The 21,058-nt window shown below is 39.6% G+C and overlaps 1 protein-coding gene across 6 annotated transcripts in view; it reads right to left on the bottom strand.

Moving 5' to 3' along the window:
• The window catches only part of LOC140488098 (unconventional myosin-XVIIIb-like), a 483,418-nt gene that overhangs the window by 273,452 nt on the left and 188,908 nt on the right, over nucleotides 1-21,058 (bottom strand). The window lies entirely within an intron of this gene.

Consider the following 21,058-nt stretch of genomic DNA (forward strand, 5'->3'; position numbering starts at 1 on the left):
GGATCTGGTGTGAAAGAACAACAGAGTTGATGACAGCCTCAAGTTGAATGGCAGAGGGTGGAAGATCCAATGATAGTTCTGAAGTCACAGAAAGGTCAGACTGGGTAAAGGTGGCTGATAGCTTTGCTGAACGACATTACTGTCCCAGCTGGATTTTTATAACAAACCAGTCATTTTGTGACCATTATTAAACAAGTGTGATGCTCTATTTCAGATGCACTCAATCCAAGTTGGAAATTCAATTCATTAGCAGTCTAATCTTGCAGCATATTTGCTTTGTATAATGATCTTCTTGAACCAGGATACCATCAAAACCTGGAATTTTATCAGCAATCCTTTACTGTTTCAGCTTGGACCTACCTCTTGAGATGGAAAAACGAACTTAAACACCAGTGATACTTGAAAATGAACACAGTGGTTGTACTGGAATAAGCAAATGCTATTCGCAAGTTCTTCTGGTTCCTCACAGCTTGAACAGGGCAACATTTCCAGAAAGCAGCTGACCAATACCCCTTCGTGGATGGTTAGGGGTGGACAGTCGTTGGTAGCCTTGCCAGCTACGTCCACAGACCATCGACAAACAGACAAAGGAAGTTTGTGGAGGGTAGAATGTGGGAGGCTGGGTAACAGGGCACTGTATGAGGGGTACAGCAGCTGGCACAGGATGGAGTTGGGTGCGACTCTTGGTGACGTTATAATCAAGTGGTGGGGAGCTAGTTATGGAGTCAAAAATGACACCAACATTACAAAAGGTTTGATTCGGCCTCAGAGAGGCGTCAAACATTGTACCTTGAATTGCCTTTTCTTTAGGAGGGGGGATGGCAGGTGGGATATGATGAGAGATGGCCATGTCAGAAACTGGGGAAGGGTAGGGAATGGCTGTAAACCATACAATGAGACGTGGGTGTGGGACATAGGCACTAGGAGTGACACCAAACATCCCAGTTAGGAATTGACAACAGGGGCAACATATTGAAGGGATTTGTTTGCAATATTGTCTCTGTGTATTAAAGTAAAGAGAAATATGTCGAGATAATTTTGACCTGTGTGTGTTTCTGTGTTTTTAAATAAAGTGTGTAGAAATAATTTTGATCTGCATGTGATTAAACAAAGAGAAAGGTATAGAAATAATTTTGATTGTAAGTATAACACAAATCAAAGCAGCAACTCAGGAGCTCAGCCTGTCATATTCCCCATTCAGGTTCATCATAAGAATTAAGTTCTTATTTCTGTTAGTGCTGCCTCATACTGCCACCTGGTGGTCTATCATTATACTTTCTTATCTTTCCCTTTCAGAATATAAGCAACATTTAGGGTTCCATTGCAATTTCACACTCAAAATATAAACAAGCATACATCAACAAATGACTGGAGTGGAAACACAATCAGAGATTTAATAAAATTGCATTTATATAGCTCATTTCATGACCAAAAGAGATCTCAAAGTGCTTTACAGTCATCGTTGTCATGTCGGAAATATTGTGTGAGGCAAGCTGAAGCTCCACCCATTCTTCAGTGCATGGAACATTACGTCTTCATATCATAGGATCCCTACAGTGCAGAAGCAGATCATTTGGCCCATTGAGTTTACAACAACCTTTGGAAGAGCATCCCCCCTATCACCCTCCATTCCCCATGGCTATTCCACCTGGACACTATGGCCAATCTACCTAGCCTGTTCATCCCTGCACACTACAGGCAATTTAGCATAGCCATGGCAAACCCAGAGGAAACCGATGGGAGAATGTGCAAACTCCACACAGACAATTGCCCCTGAGGGTAGAATTGAACCCGGGTTCCTGGTGCTGTGAAGCAGCAGTGCTAACCACTGAGCCACCGTGCCGCCTTGGCTTCAGGCTGTTGTAATCAAGAGCAGGTAGCTGTTGAACAGCAAGGAGGTGAACATGGCTTCTCAACCTCCAGTTAGCAATAGTCAATCTGCCTGAAAGTTAGAGGAACACATATACAGTTACTGAGTTGTCATTAAACTGACCTGGTTCATTCAGATAAGAGCCTCTTCTGCAGAGATTTATCGTGAACCATTCCCCGCCATTACTGAACAGCAGTAATGACAATATTGGACTAGCAGGATGACAATATTGTTGTGGTGCATAAGGATGTCATTTGGCCCAATGTGTCTGTACTAGAAGAAAGATTTGTGGTTGGTTCTGAAGCCTCACAACAGAACATAACAAGAAACCCAGAAATCAATTTGTGCACAATAACCTGTATCCTGAGATTGTAACTCTTGTTTCTAGACTCTCCAACCATCCTGCTTCACCTCAGTCTGTCAAGCAGTGTTAGAATTTTAGGCATTTCAATCAAATAATCTCTCTACATCTTTCCGAACTCTATTGAAATCAGGCCCAATCGAATCAATCTCTCCTCATAGGTCAGTCCTGCCATCCCTGGTATAAGCCTAGTGATCACTCTCTCTTTGCTCAATACATGGCTCTCTCAGGCAGGGAGACTAAAATCCCACTCAGGACTGCAGGTGGGGTCTCAACAAGGCCCTGTATAGCTGCAGTAAGACATCTCTATGTCTGAATTCATATTCTTGCAATGAAGACCAATATACCATTTGCCTTCCTGAAAGCAATAATTGTGTGCTGTCAGTTTTTGACAACTTCGGTTGAGCATGACCATATCTGTGTAAACATAGTCATACCTGTGTAAACATGACCATACCAATGTAAACATAGTCAGACCAGTCCATACACCTACTGTTACGGTCCATACACCCAATGTTACCATCCTTACACCTACCATTACTGTCCATACAACTATCGTTACTGTAGATAAACCAACTGTTACTGTCCGTACACCCACCATTACTGTCTATACACCCACTGTTACTGCCCATACATCTATTGTTACGGTCCATATACTTACCATTACTGTCCATAAACTAACTGTTACTGTCCATACACCTACCATTCCTGTCCATATACCCACTGTTACTGTCTATACACCTACCATTCCTGTCCATATACCCACTGTTACTGTCTATACACCTACTGTTACTGTCTATATACCCACTGTTACTGTCCGTACACCTACTGTTACTGTCTATATACCCACTGTTACTGTCCGTACACCTACTGTTACTGTCCATATACCCACTGTTACTGTCTATACACCTACTGTTACTGTCTATACACCTACTGTTACTGTCTATATACCCACTGTTACTGTCTATACACCTACCATTCCTGTCCATATACCTACTGATACTGTCCGTACACCTACTGTTACTGTCCCTATACCCACTGTTACTGTCTGTACACCTACTGTTGCTGTCTATACACCTACTGTTACTGTCCGTATACCCACTGTTACTGTCTATACACCTACTGTTACTGTCCATATACCCACTGTTACTGTCTATATACCTACTGTTACTGTCCATATACCTACTGTTACTGTCTGTACACCTACTGTTACTGTCTATACACCTACTGTTACTGTCTATATGCCCACTGTTACTGTCGGTACACCTACTGTTACTGTCTATACACCTACTGCTACTGTCCATATACCCACTGTTACTGTCTATATACCTACTGTTACTGTCCATATACCTACTGTTACTGTCTATACACCTACTGTTACTGTCTATACACCTACTGTTACTGTCCATATACCCACTGTTACTGTCTATATACCTACTGTTACTGTCCATATACCCACTGTTACTGTCTATAAACCTACTGTTACTGTCTATACACCTACTGTTACTGTCCATATACCCACTGTTACTGTCTATATACCTACTGTTACTGTCCATATACCCACTGTTACTGTCTGTACACCTACTGTTACTGTCTGTACACATACTGTTACTGTCTATACACCTACTGTTACTGTCTATATGCCCACTGTTACTGTCTATACACCTACTGTTATTGTCCATATACCCACTGTTACTGTCTATACACCTACTGTTACTGTCTATATACCCACTGTTACTGTCTATACACCTACTGTTGCTGTCTATACACCTACTATTACTGTCTATACACCTACTGTTGCTGTCTATACACCTACTTTTACTGTCTATATACCCACTGTTACTGTCTATACACCTACTGTTGCTGTCTATACACCCACTGTTACTGTCTATACACCTACTGTTGCTGTCCATATACCCACTGTTACTGTTTATACACCTACTGGTACTGTCTATACACCTACTGTTACTGTCTATACACTCACTGTTACTGTCTATATACCCACTGTTACTGTCCATACACCTACTGTTACTGTCTATATACCCACTGTTACTGTCCATACACCTACTGTTACTGTCTATATACCCACTGTTACTGTCTATATACCCACTGTTACTGTCTATACACCTACTGTTACTGTCTATATACCCACTGTTACTGTCCATACAGCTACTGTTACTGTCTATATACCCACTGTTACTGTCTATATACCCACTGTTACTGTCTATACACCTACTGTTACTGTCTATATACCTACTGTTACTGTCTATACACCTACTGTTACTGTCTATATACCCACTGTTACTGTCTATACACCTACTGTTACTGTCCATACGCCTACTGTTACTGTCTATACACCTACTGTTACTGTCTATACACCTACTGTTGCTGTCTATATACCCACTGTTACTGTCTATACACCTACTGTTACTGTCTATATACCCACTGTTACTGTCTATACACCTACTGTTACTGTCTATACACTCACTGTTACTGTCTATATACCCACTGTTACTGTCTATACACCTACTGTTACTGTCTATATACCCTCTGTTACTGTCTATACACCTACTGTTACTGTCTATATACACACTGTTACTGTCTATACACCTACTGTTACTGTCCATATACCCACTGTTACTGTCCATATACCTACTGTTACTGTCTGTACACCTACTGTTACTGTCTATACACCCACTGTTACTGTCTATATACCTACTGTTACTGTCTATATACCCTCTGTTACTGTCTATACACCTACTGTTACTGTCTATATACCCACTGTTACTGTCTATACACCTACTGTTACTGTCCATATACCCACTGTTACTGTCCATATACCTACTGTTACTGTCTGTACACCTACTGTTACTGTCTATACACCTACTGTTACTGTCTATATGCCCACTGTTACTGTCTATATACCTACTGTTACTGTCTATATACCTACTGTTACTGTCTATACACCTACTGTTACTGTCTATATACCCACTGTTACTGTCTATACACCTACTGTTACTGTCTATACACCTACAGTTACTGTCTATATACCCACTGTTACTGTCTATACACCTACTGTTACTGTCCATATACCCACTGTTACTGTCCATATACCTACTGTTACTGTCTGTACACCTACTGTTACTGTCTATATACCCACTGTTACTGTCCATACACCTACTGTTACTGTCTATATACCCACTGTTACTGTCTATATACCCACTGTTACTGTCTATACACCTACTGTTACTGTCTATATACCTACTGTTACTGTCTATACACCTACTGTTACTGTCTATATACCCACTGTTACTGTCTATACACCTACTGTTACTGTCCATACGCCTACTGTTACTGTCTATACACCTACTGTTACTGTCTATACACCTACTGTTGCTGTCTATATACCCACTGTTACTGTCTATACACCTAATGTTGCTGTCTATACACCTACTGTTACTGTCTATACACCTACTGTTACTGTCCATATACCTACTGTTACTGTCTGTACACCTACTGTTACTGTCTATATACCCACTGTTACTGTCTATATACCCACTGTTACTGTCTATACACCTACTGTTACTGTCTATATACCTACTGTTACTGTCTATACACCTACTGTTACTGTCTATATACCCACTGTTACTGTCTATACACCTACTGTTACTGTCCATACGCCTACTGTTACTGTCTATACACCTACTGTTGCTGTCTATATACCCACTGTTACTGTCTATACACCTACTGTTACTGTCTATATACCCACTGTTACTGTCTATACACCTACTGTCACTGTCTATACACTCACTGTTACTGTCTATATACCCACTGTTACTGTCTATACACCTACTGTTACTGTCTATATACCCTCTGTTACTGTCTATACACCTACTGTTACTGTCTATATACCCACTGTTACTGTCTATACACCTACTGTTACTGTCCATATACCCACTGTTACTGTCCATATACCTACTGTTACTGTCTGTACACCTACTGTTACTGTCTATACACCTACTGTTACTGTCTATATGCCCACTGTTAGTGTCTATATACCTACTGTTACTGTCTATATACCTACTGTTACTGTCTATACACCTACTGTTACTGTCTATATACCCACTGTTACTGTCTATACACCTACTGTTACTGTCTATACACCTACTGTTACTGTCTATATACCCACTGTTACTGTCTATACACCTACTGTTATTGTCCATATACCCACTGTTACTGTCTATACACCTACTGTTACTGTCTATACACCTACTGTTACTGTCTATATACCTACTGTTACTGTCTATACACCTACTGTTACTGTCTATATACCCACTGTTACTGTCTATACACCTACTGTTACTATCTATATACCCACTGTTACTGTCCATACACCTACTGTTACTGTCCATATACCCACTGTTACTGTCCATATACCTACTGTTACTGTCTGTACACCTACTGTTACTGTCTATACACCTACTGTTACTGTCCATATACCCACTGTTACTGTCTATACACCTACTGTTACTGTCTATACACCTACTGTTACTGTCCATATACCCACTGTTACTGTCTATACACCTACTGTTACTGTCTATACACTCACTGTTACTGTCTATATACCCACTGTTACTGTCTATACACCTACTGTTACTGTCTATATACCCACTGTTACTGTCTATACACCTACTGTTACTGTCTATACACTCACTGTTACTGTCTATATACCCACTGTTACTGTCTATACACCTACTGTTACTGTCTATATACCCACTGTTACTGTCTATACACCTACTGTTACTGTCCATATACCCACTGTTACTGTCCATATACCTACTGTTACTGTCTGTACACCTACTGTTACTGTCTATACACCTACTGTTACTGTCCATATACCCACTGTTACTGTCTATACACCTACTGTTACTGTCTATACACCTACTGTTACTGTCCATATACCCACTGTTACTGTCTATACACCTACTGTTACTGTCTATACACCTACTGTTACTGTCTATATACCTACTGTTACTGTCTATACACCTACTGTTACTGTCCATATACCCACTGTTACTGCCTATACACCTACTGTTGCTGTCCGTATACTCACTGTTACTGTCTATACACCCACTGTTACTGTCTATACACCTACTCTTACTGTCTATACACTCACTGTTAATGTCTATATACCCACTGTTACTGTCTATACACCTACTGTTACTGTCTATATACCCACTGTTACTGTCTATACACCTACTCTTACTGTCCATATACCCACTGTTACTGTCTATACACCTACTGTTGCTGTCCATATACTCACTGTTACTGTCTATACACCCACTGTTACTGTCTATACACCTACTGTTACTGTCTATACACTCACTGTTACTGTCCATATACCCACTGTTACTGTCTATACACCTACTGTTGCTGTCCATATACTCACTGTTACTGTCTATACACCTACTGTTACTGTCTATACACCTACTGTTACTGTCTATATACCCACTGTTACTGTCTATACACCTACTGTTGCTGTCCATATACTCACTGTTACAGTCTATACACCCACTGTTACTGTCTATATACCCACTGTTACTGTCTATACACCTACTGTTACTGTCTATACACCTACTGTTACTGTCTATATACCCTCTGTTACTGTCTATACACCTACTGTTACTGTCTATATACCCACTGTTACTGTCCATATACCTACTGTTACTGTCTATACACCTACTGTTACTGTCTATACACCTACTGTTACTGTCTATATACCCACTGTTACTGTCGATACACCTACTGTTACTGTCTATATACCCACTGTTACTGTCCATATACCTACTGTTACTGTCTATATACCCACTGTTACGGTCTATACACCTACTGTTACTGTCCATATACCCACTGTTACTGTTTATACACCTACTGTTACTGTCTATACACCTACTGTTACTGTCCATATACCCACTGTTACTGTCTATACACCTACTGTTACTGTCTATACACCTACTGTTACTGTCCATATACCCACTGTTACTGTCTATACACCTACTGTTACTGTCTATACACTCACTGTTACTGTCTATATATCCACTGTTACTGTCTATACACCTACTGTTACTGTCCATACACCTACTATTACTGTCTATACACTCACTGTTACTGTCTATACACCTACTGTTACGGTCCATACACCCAATGTTACCATCCTTACACCTACCATTACTGTCCATACAACTATCGTTACTGTAGATAAACCAACTGTTACTGTCCGTACACCCACCATTACTGTCTATACACCCACTGTTACTGCCCATACATCTATTGTTACGGTCCATATACTTACCATTGCTGTCCATAAACTAACTGTTACTGTCTATACACCTACTGTTACTGTCCATATACCTACTGTTACTGTCTATACACCTACCATTCCTGTCCATATACCTACTGTTACTGTCCGTATACCCACTGTTACTGTCCATATACCGACTGTTACTGTCTATATACCCCCTGTTACTGTCTATACACCCACTGTTACTGTCTATACATCCACTGTTACTGTCTATATACCTACTCTTACTGTCCATATACCTACTGTTACTGTCTATATACCCCCTGTTACTGTCTATACACCTACTCTTACTGTCCATTTACCTACTGTTACTGTCTATACACCTACTGTTACTGTCCGTATACCCACTGTTACTGTCCGTACACCTACTGTTACTGTCCGTATACCCACTGTTACTGTCTATACACCTACTGTTGCTGTCTATATACCTACTGTTACTGTCTATACACCTACTGTTACTGTCTATACACCTACTCTTACTGTCCATATACCCACTGTTACTGTCTATACACCTACTGTTGCTGTCTATTTACCTACTGTTACTGTCTATACACCTACTGTTACTGTCTATACACCTACTCTTACTGTCCATATACCTACTGTTACTGTCTATACACCTACTCTTACTGTCTATATACCTACTGTTACTGTCTATACACCTCCTCTTACTGTCCATATACCTACTGTTACTGTCTATACACCCACTGTTACTGTCTATACACCTACTCTTACTGTCCATATACCTACTGTTACTGTCTATATACCCACTGTTACTGTCTATACACCTACTGTTACTGTCTATACACCTACTGTTACTGTCCGTATACCCACTGTTACTGTCCATACACCTACTGTTACTGTCCGTATACCCACTGTTACTGTCTATACACCTACTGTTACTGTCCACATACCCATTGTTACTGTCTATACACCTACTGTTACTGTCTATATACCCACTGTTACTGTCTATATACCTACTGTTACTGTCCATATTCCCACTGTTACTGTCCATATACCTACTGTTACTGTCTATACACCTACTGTTACTGTCTATATACCCACTGTCACTGTCTATACACCTACTGTTACTGTCTAGATACCCACTGTTACTGTCTATATACCTACTGTTACTGTCTATACACCTACTGTTACTGTCTGTACACCTACTGTTACTGTCTATACACCTACTGTTACTGTCTATATACCCATTGTTACTGTCTATACACCTACTGTTACTGTCTATATACCCACTGTTACTGTCTATACACCTACTGTTACTGTCCATATACCCACAGTTACTGTCTATACACCTACTGTTGCTGTCTATATACCCACTGTTACTGTCTATACACCTACTGTTACTGTCTATACACTCACTGTTACTGTCTATACACCTACTGTTACTGTCTATATACCCACTGTTACTGTCTATACACCTACTGTTACTGTCCATACGCCTACTGTTACTGTCTATACACTCACTGTTACTGTCTATACACCTACTGTTACTGTCTATATACCCACTGTTACTGTCTATACACCTACTGTTACTGTCTATACACTCACTGTTACTGTCTATACACCTACTGTTACTGTCTATATACCCACTGTTACTGTCTATACACCTACTGTTACTGTCTATACAACTACTGTTACTGTCTATATACCCACTGTTACTGTCTATACACCTACTGTTACTGTCTATATACCCACTGTTACTGTCTATACACCTACTGTCACTGTCTATACACTCACTGTTACTGTCTATATACCCACTGTTACTGTCTATACACCTACTGTTACTGTCTATATACCCACTGTTACTGTCTATACACCTACTGTTACTGTCCATATACCCACTGTTACTGTCCATATACCTACTGTTACTGTCTGTACACCTACTGTTACTGTCTATACACCTACTGTTACTGTCTATATGCCCACTGTTACTGTCTATATACCTACTGTTACTGTCTATATACCTACTGTTACTGTCTATACACCTACTGTTACTGTCTATATACCCACTGTTACTGTCTATACACCTACTGTTATTGTCCATATACCCACTGTTACTGTCTATACACCTACTGTTGCTGTCGATACACCTACAGTTACTGTCTATATACCTACTGTTACTGTCTATACACCTACTGTTACTGTCTATATACCCACTGTTACTGTCTATACACCTACTGTTGCTGTCTATACACCTACTGTTACTGTCTATATACCCACTGTTACTGTCTATACACCTACTGTTACTGTCTATACACCTATTGTTACTGTCCATATACCCACTGTTACTGTCTATACACCTACTGTTACTGTCTATACACCTACTGTTACTGTCTATATACCCACTGTTACTGTCTATACACCTACTGTTATTGTCCATATACCCACTGTTACTGTCTATACACCTACTGTTACTGTCTATACACCTACTGTTACTGTCTATATACCCACTGTTACTGTCTATACACCTACTGTTACTGTCTAAATACCTACTGTTACTGTCTATACACCTACTGTTACTGTCTATATACCCACTGTTACTGTCTATACACCTACTGTTACTGTCCATACGCCTACTGTTACTGTCTATACACCTACTGTTACTGTCTATACACCTACTGTTGCTGTCTATATACCCACTGTTACTGTCTATACACCTACTGTTACTGTCTATATACCCACTGTTACTGTCTATACACCTACTGTTACTGTCTATACACTCACTGTTACTGTCTATATACCCACTGTTACTGTCTATACACCTACTGTTACTGTCTATATACCCTCTGTTACTGTCTATACACCTACTGTTACTGTCTATATACACACTGTTACTGTCTATACACCTACTGTTACTGTCCATATACCCACTGTTACTGTCCATATACCTACTGTTACTGTCTGTACACCTACTGTTACTGTCTATACACCCACTGTTACTGTCTATATACCTACTGTTACTGTCTATATACCCTCTGTTACTGTCTATACACCTACTGTTACTGTCTATATACCCACTGTTACTGTCTATACACCTACTGTTACTGTCCATATACCCACTGTTACTGTCCATATACCTACTGTTACTGTCTGTACACCTACTGTTACTGTCTATACACCTACTGTTACTGTCTATATGCCCACTGTTACTGTCTATATACCTACTGTTACTGTCTATATACCTACTGTTACTGTCTATACACCTACTGTTACTGTCTATATACCCACTGTTACTGTCTATACACCTACTGTTACTGTCTATACACCTACAGTTACTGTCTATATACCCACTGTTACTGTCTATACACCTACTGTTACTGTCCATATACCCACTGTTACTGTCCATATACCTACTGTTACTGTCTGTACACCTACTGTTACTGTCTATATACACACTGTTACTGTCCATACACCTACTGTTACTGTCTATATACCCACTGTTACTGTCTATATACCCACTGTTACTGTCTATACACCTACTGTTACTGTCTATATACCCACTGTTACTGTCTATACACCTACTGTCACTGTCTATACACTCACTGTTACTGTCTATATACCCACTGTTACTGTCTATACACCTACTGTTACTGTCTATATACCCTCTGTTACTGTCTATACACCTACTGTTACTGTCTATATACCCACTGTTACTGTCTATACACCTACTGTTACTGTCCATATACCCACTGTTACTGTCCATATACCTACTGTTACTGTCTGTACACCTACTGTTACTGTCTATACACCTACTGTTACTGTCTATATGCCCACTGTTAGTGTCTATATACCTACTGTTACTGTCTATATACCTACTGTTACTGTCTATACACCTACTGTTACTGTCTATATACCCACTGTTACTGTCTATACACCTACTGTTACTGTCTATACACCTACTGTTACTGTCCATACGCCTACTGTTACTGTCTATACACCTACTGTTACTGTCTATACACCTACTGTTGCTGTCTATATACCCACTGTTACTGTCTATACACCTACTGTTGCTGTCTATACACCTACTGTTACTGTCTATACACCTACTGTTACTGTCCATATACCTACTGTTACTGTCTGTACACCTACTGTTACTGTCTATATACCCACTGTTACTGTCTATATACCCACTGTTACTGTCTATACACCTACTGTTACTGTCTATATACCTACTGTTACTGTCTATACACCTACTGTTACTGTCTATATACCCACTGTTACTGTCTATACACCTACTGTTACTGTCCATACGCCTACTGTTACTGTCTATACACCTACTGTTACTGTCTATACACCTACTGTTGCTGTCTATATACCCACTGTTACTGTCTATACACCTACTGTTACTGTCTATATACCCACTGTTACTGTCTATACACCTACTGTTACTGTCTATATACCCACTGTTACTGTCTATACACCTACTGTCACTGTCTATACACTCACTGTTACTGTCTATATACCCACTGTTACTGTCTATACACCTACTGTTACTGTCTATATACCCTCTGTTACTGTCTATACACCTACTGTTACTGTCTATATACCCACTGTTACTGTCTATACACCTACTGTTACTGTCCATATACCCACTGTTACTGTCCATATACCTACTGTTACTGTCTGTACACCTACTGTTACTGTCTATACACCTACTGTTACTGTCTATATGCCCACTGTTAGTGTCTATATACCTACTGTTACTGTCTATATACCTACTGTTACTGTCTATACACCTACTGTTACTGTCTATATACCCACTGTTACTGTCTATACACCTACTGTTACTGTCTATACACCTACTGTTACTGTCTATATACCCACTGTTACTGTCTATACACCTACTGTTATTGTCCATATACCCACTGTTACTGTCTATACACCTACTGTTACTGTCTATACACCTACTGTTACTGTCTATATACCTACTGTTACTGTCTATACACCTACTGTTACTGTCTATATACCCACTGTTACTGTCTATACACCTACTGTTACTATCTATATACCCACTGTTACTGTCCATACACCTACTGTTACTGTCCATATACCCACTGTTACTGTCCATATACCTACTGTTACTGTCTGTACACCTACTGTTACTGTCTATACACCTACTGTTACTGTCCATATACCCACTGTTACTGTCTCTACACCTACTGTTACTGTCTATACACCTACTGTTACTGTCCATATACCCACTGTTACTGTCTATACACCTACTGTTACTGTCTATACACCTACTGTTACTGTCTATACACCCACTGTTACTGTCTATACACCTACTGTTACTGTCTATATACCCACTGTTACTGTCTATACACCTACTGTTACTGTCTATACACTCACTGTTACTGTCTATATACCCACTGTTACTGTCTATACACCTACTGTTACTGTCTATATACCCACTGTTACTGTCTATACACCTACTGTTACTGTCCATATACCCACTGTTACTGTCCATATACCTACTGTTACTGTCTGTACACCTACTGTTACTGTCTATACACCTACTGTTACTGTCCATATACCCACTGTTACTGTCTATACACCTACTGTTACTGTCTATACACCTACTGTAACTGTCCATATACCCACTGTTACTGTCTATACACCTACTGTTACTGTCTATACACCTACTGTTACTGTCTATATACCTACTGTTACTGTCTATACACCTACTGTTACTGTCCATATACCCACTGTTACTGCCTATACACCTACTGTTGCTGTCCGTATACTCACTGTTACTGTCTATACACCCACTGTTACTGTCTATACACCTACTCTTACTGTCTATACACTCACTGTTACTGTCTATATACCCACTGTTACTGTCTATACACCTACTGTTACTGTCTATATACCCACTGTTACTGTCTATACACCTACTCTTACTGTCCATATACCCACTTTACTGTCTATACACCTACTGTTGCTGTCCATATACTCACTGTTACTGTCTATAAACCCACTGTTACTGTCTATACACCTACTGTTACTGTCTATACACTCACTGTTACTGTCCATATACCCACTGTTACTGTCTATACACCTACTGTTGCTGTCCATATACTCACTCTTACTGTCTATACACCTACTGTTACTGTCTATACACCTACTGTTACTGTCTATATACCCACTGTTACTGTCTATACACCTACTGTTGCTGTCCATATACTCACTGTTACAGTCTATACACCCACTGTTACTGTCTATATACCCACTGTTACTGTCTATACACCTACTGTTACTGTCTATACACCTACTGTTACTGTCTATATACCCTCTGTTACTGTCTATACACCTACTGTTACTGTCTATATACCCACTGTTACTGTCCATATACCTACTGTTACTGTCTATACACCTACTGTTACTGTCTATACACCTACTGTTACTGTCTATATACCCACTGTTACTGTCGATACACCTACTGTTACTGTCTATATACCCACTGTTACTGTCCATATACCTACTGTTACTGTCTATATACCCACTGTTACTGTCTATACACCTACTGTTACTGTCCATATACCCACTGTTACTGTTTATACACCTACTGTTACTGTCTATACACCTACTGTTACTGTCCATATACCCACTGTTACTGTCGATACACCTACTGTTACTGTCTATACACCTACTGTTACTGTCCATATACCCACTGTTACTGTCTATACACCTACTGTTACTGTCTATACACTCACTGTTACTGTCTATATATCCACTGTTACTGTCTATACACCTACTGTTACTGTCCATACACCTACTATTACTGTCTATACACTCACTGTTACTGTCTATACACCTACTGTTACGGTCCATACACCCAATGTTACCATCCTTACACCTACCATTACTGTCCATACAACTATCGTTACTGTAGATAAACCAACTGTTACTGTCCGTACACCCACCATTACTGTCTATACACCCACTGTTACTGCCCATACATCTATTGTTACGGTCCATATACTTACCATTACTGTCCATAAACTAACTGTTACTGTCTATACACCTACTGTTACTGTCCATATACCTACTGTTACTGTCTATACACCTACCATTCCTGTCCATATACCTACTGTTACTGTCCGTATACCCACTGTTACTGTCCATATACCGACTGTTACTGTCTATATACCCCCTGTTACTGTCTATACACCCACTGTTACTGTCTATACATCCACTGTTACTGTCTATATACCTACTCTTACTGTCCATATACCTACTGTTACTGTCTATATACCCCCTGTTACTGTCTATACACCTACTCTTACTGTCCATTTACCTACTGTTACTGTCTATACACCTACTGTTACTGTCCGTATACCCACTGTTACTGTCCGTACACCTACTGTTACTGTCCGTATACCCACTTTTACTGTCTATACACCTACTGTTGCTGTCTATATACCTACTGTTACTGTCTATACACCTACTGTTACTGTCTATACACCTACTCTTACTGTCCATATACCCACTGTTACTGTCTATACACCTACTGTTGCTGTCTATATACCTACTGTTACTGTCTATACACCTACTGTTACTGTCTATACACCTACTCTTACTGTCCATATACCTACTGTTACTGTCTATACACCTACTGTTACTGTCTATATACCTACTGTTACTGTCTATACACCTCCTCTTACTGTCCATATACCTACTGTTACTGTCTATACACCCACTGTTACTGTCTATACACCTACTCTTACTGTCCATATACCTACTGTTACTGCCTATATACCCACTGTTACTGTCTATACACCTACTGTTACTGTCTATACACCTACTGTTACTGTCCGTATACCCACTGTTACTGTCCATACACCTACTGTTACTGTCCGTATACCCACTGTTACTGTCTATACACCTACTGTTACTGTCCACATACCCATTGTTACTGTCTATACACCTACTGTTACTGTCTATAAACCCACTGTTACTGTCTATATACCTACTGTTACTGTCCATATACCCACTGTTACTGTCCATATACCTACTGTTACTGTCTATACACATACTGTTACTGTCTATATACCCATTGTTACTGTCTATACACCTACTGTTACTGTCTATATACCCACTGTTACTGTCTATACACCTACTGTTACTGTCCATATACCCACAGTTACTGTCTATACACCTACTGTTGCTGTCTATATACCCACTGTTACTGTCTATACACCTACTGTTACTGTCTATACACTCACTGTTACTGTCTATACACCTACTGTTACTGTCTATATACCCGCTGTTACTGTCTATACACCTACTGTTACTGTCCATACGCCTACTGTTACTGTCTATACACTCACTGTTACTGTCTATACACCTACTGTTACTGTCTATATACCCACTGTTACTGTCTATACACCTACTGTTACTGTCTATACACTCACTGTTACTGTCTATACACCTACTGTTACTGTCTATATACCCACTGTTACTGTCTATACACCTACTGTTACTGTCTATACAACTACTGTTACTGTCTATATACCCACTGTTACTGTCTATACACCTACTGTTACTGTCTATATACCCACTGTTACTGTCTATACACCTACTGTCACTGTCTATACACTCACTGTTACTGTCTATATACCCACTGTTACTGTCTATACACCTACTGTTACTGTCCATATACCTACTGTTACTGTCTGTACACCTACTGTTACTGTCTATACACCTACTGTTACTGTCTATATGCCCACTGTTACTGTCTATATACCTACTGTTACTGTCTATATACCTACTGTTACTGTCTATACACCTACTGTTACTGTCTATATACCCACTGTTACTGTCTATACACCTACAGTTATTGTCCATATACCCACTGTTACTGTCTATACACCTACTGTTGCTGTCTATGCACCTACTGTTACTGTCTATACACCTACTGTTACTGTCTATATACCCACTGTTACTGTCTATACACCTACTGTTATTGTCCATATACCCACTGTTACTGTCTATACACCTACTGTTGCTGTCGATACACCTACTGTTACTGTCTATATACCTACTGTTACTGTCTATACACCTACTGTTACTGTCTATATACCCACTGTTACTGTCTATACACCTACTGTTGCTGTCTATACACCTACTGTTACTGTCTATATACCCACTGTTACTGTCTATACACCTACTGTTACTGTCTATACACCTATTGTTACTGTCCATATACCCACTGTTACTGTCTATACACCTACTGTTACTGTCTATACACCTACTGTTACTGTCTATATACCCACTGTTACTGTCTATACACCAACTGTTATTGTCCATATACCCACTGTTACTGTCTATACACCTACTGTTGCTGTCTATACACCTACTGTTACTGTCTATATACCTACTGTTACTGTCTATACACCTACTGTTACTGTCTATATACCCACTGTTACTGTCTATACACCTACTGTTGCTGTCTATACACCTACTGTTACTGTCTATATACCCACTGTTACTGTCTATACACCTACTGTTACTGTCTATACACCTATTGTTACTGTCCATATACCCACTGTTACTGTCTATACACCTACTGTTACTGTCTATACACCTACTGTTACTGTCCATATACCCACTGTTACTGTCTATACACCTACTGTTACTGTCTATATACCCACTGTTACTGTCTATACACCTACTGTTACTGTCTATATACCTACTGTTACTGTCTATACACCTACTGTTACTGTCCATATACCCACTGTTACTGTCTATACACCTACTGTTGCTGTCCATATACCCACTGTTACTGTCTATACACCTACTGTTACTGTCTATATACCCACTGTTACTGTCTATACACCTACTGTTGCTGTCTATACACCTACTGTTACTGTCTAAACACCTACTGTTGCTGTCTATACACCTACTGTTACTGTCTATATACCCACTGTTACTGTCTATACACCTACTGTTACTATCTATATACCCACTGTTACTGTCCATACACCTACTGTTACTGTCTATATACCCACTGTTACTGTCTATATACCCACTGTTACTGTCTATACACCTACTGTTACTGTCTATATACCTACTGTTACTGTCTATACACCTACTGTTACTGTCTATATACCCACTGTTACTGTCTATACACCTACTGTTACTGTCTATACACCTACTGTTACTGTCTATATACCCACTGTTACTGTCTATACACCTACTGTTACTGTCTATACACTCACTGTTACTGTCTATATACCCACTGTTACTGTCTATACACCTACTGTTACTGTCTATATACCCACTGTTACTGTCTATACACCTACTGTTACTGTCCATATACCCACTGTTACTGTCCATATACCTACTGTTACTGTCTGTACACCTACTGTTACTGTCTATACACCTACTGTTACTGTCCATATACCCACTGTTACTGTCTATACACCTACTGTTACTGTCTATACACCTACTGTTACTGTCCATATACCCACTGTTACTGTCTATACACCTACTGTTACTGTCTATACACCTACTGTTACTGTCTATATACCTACTGTTACTGTCTATACACCTACTGTTACTGTCTATATACCTACTGTTACTGTCTATACACCTACTGTTACTGTCCATATACCCACTGTTACTGTCTATACACCTACTGTTGCTGTCCATATACTCACTGTTACTGTCTATACACCCACTGTTACTGTCTATACACCTACTGTTACTGTCTATACACTCACTGTTACTGTCTATATACCCACTGTTACTGTCTATACACCTACTGTTACTGTCTATATACCCACTGTTACTGTCTATACACCTACTCTTACTGTCCATATACCCACTGTTACTGTCTATACACCTACTGTTACTGTCTATACACCTATTGTTACTGTCCATATACCCACTGTTACTGTCTATACACCTACTGTTACTGTCTATATACCCACTGTTACTGTCTATACACCTACTGTTATTGTCCATATACCCACTGTTACTGTCTATACACCTACTGTTGCTGTCTATACACCTACTGTTACTGTCTATATACCTACTGTTACTGTCTATACACCTACTGTTACTGTCTATATACCCACTGTTACTGTCTATACACCTACTGTTGCTGTCTATACACCTACTGTTACTGTCTATATACCCACTGTTACTGTCTATACACCTACTGTTACTGTCTATACACCTATTGTTACTGTCCATATACCCACTGTTACTGTCTATACACCTACTGTTACTGTCTATACACCTACTGTTACTGTCCATATACCCACTGTTACTGTCTATACACCTACTGTTACTGTCTATATACCCACTGTTACTGTCTATACACCTACTGTTACTGTCTATACACCTACTGTTACTGTCCATATACCCACTGTTACTGTCTATACACCTACTGTTGCTGTCCATATACCCACTGTTACTGTCTATACACCTACTGTTACTGTCTATATACCCACTGTTACTGTCTATACACCTACTGTTGCTGTCTATACACCTACTGTTACTGTCTAAACACCTACTGTTGCTGTCTATACACCTACTGTTACTGTCTATATACCCACTGTTACTGTCTATACACCTACTGTTACTGTCTATATACCCACTGTTACTGTCTATACACCTACTGTTACTATCTATATACCCACTGTTACTGTCCATACACCTACTGTTACTGTCTATATACCCACTGTTACTGTCTATACACCTACTGTTACTGTCTATACACCTACTGTTACTGTCTATACACTCACTGTTACTGTCTATATACCCACTGTTACTGTCTATACACCTACTGTTACTGTCTATATACCCACTGTTACTGTCTATACACCTACTGTTACTGTCCATATACCCACTGTTACTGTCCATATACCTACTGTTACTGTCTGTACACCTACTGTTACTGTCTATACACCTACTGTTACTGTCTATACACCTACTGTTACTGTTTATATACCCACTGTTACTGTCTATATACCTACTGTTACTGTCTATACACCTACTGTTACTGTCCATATACCCACTGTTACTGTCTATACACCTACTGTTACTGTCTATACACCTACTGTTACTGTCTATATACCTACTGTTACTGTCTATACACCTACTGTTACTGTCCATATACCCACTGTTACTGTCTATACACCTACTGTTGCTGTCCATATACTCACTGTTACTGTCTATACACCCACTGTTACTGTCTATACACCTACTGTTACTGTCTATACACCTACTGTTACTGTCTATACACTCACTGTTACTGTCTATATACCCACTGTTACTGTCTATACACCTACTGTTACTGTCTATATACCCACTGTTACTGTCTATACACCTACTCTTACTGTCCATATACCCACTGTTACTGTCTATACACCTACTGTTGCTGTCCATATACTCACTGTTACTGTCTATACACCCACTGTTACTGTCTATACACCTACTG

This window comes from Chiloscyllium punctatum, chromosome 17 (genome assembly GCF_047496795.1).
Source record: "Chiloscyllium punctatum isolate Juve2018m chromosome 17, sChiPun1.3, whole genome shotgun sequence".
Taxonomy (NCBI): domain Eukaryota; kingdom Metazoa; phylum Chordata; class Chondrichthyes; order Orectolobiformes; family Hemiscylliidae; genus Chiloscyllium; species Chiloscyllium punctatum.